Consider the following 405-nt stretch of genomic DNA (forward strand, 5'->3'; position numbering starts at 1 on the left):
AGCCTGGCGCGCGGGCGGGCGGCCGCCGGGCTCTGGTTCCCCGGGGCGGCGTGAGGCGCTCCCCTCCGCTGGGGCAGCGCTGAGAACTCCTTTGCGAACAGTTTGGGGGTCCGGGGTGTTGCCCGCTGCTGACAGCAGGCCCTCGCCGCGGGACCGGGATCGGGACACCCCCCCCGCCCGGCTGGGCCGCGCGTGTGTGTAAGGCACCGGCGCATGAATGACGGGGGCGGTGCCGCCCTCCGGCCCCGCCTCCCCGCGGAGCCAGCCTGTCCCTCTGCGGAGAGCTGCCGCCGCCCTCATTGGCTCGTCGGGGCCGGGACATTTGCATGCGGCTCGCCCATTCGCGGAGCCGCTTCCCCGGCCGCCCCGGCTGCGCCTCACCTGCGCCGCCGAGTTGCCCGCACT

The 405-nt window shown here is 76.3% G+C and overlaps 1 protein-coding gene across 2 annotated transcripts in view; it reads left to right on the forward strand.

The window, feature by feature from the left end:
- The window catches only part of NRXN3 (neurexin 3), a 984,457-nt gene that overhangs the window by 598,920 nt on the left and 385,132 nt on the right, over positions 1-405 (forward strand). The window lies entirely within an intron of this gene.

Source organism: Haliaeetus leucocephalus, unplaced genomic scaffold (genome assembly GCF_000737465.1).
Source record: "Haliaeetus leucocephalus isolate CR32 unplaced genomic scaffold, Haliaeetus_leucocephalus-4.0 Scaffold932, whole genome shotgun sequence".
NCBI lineage: Eukaryota > Metazoa > Chordata > Aves > Accipitriformes > Accipitridae > Haliaeetus > Haliaeetus leucocephalus.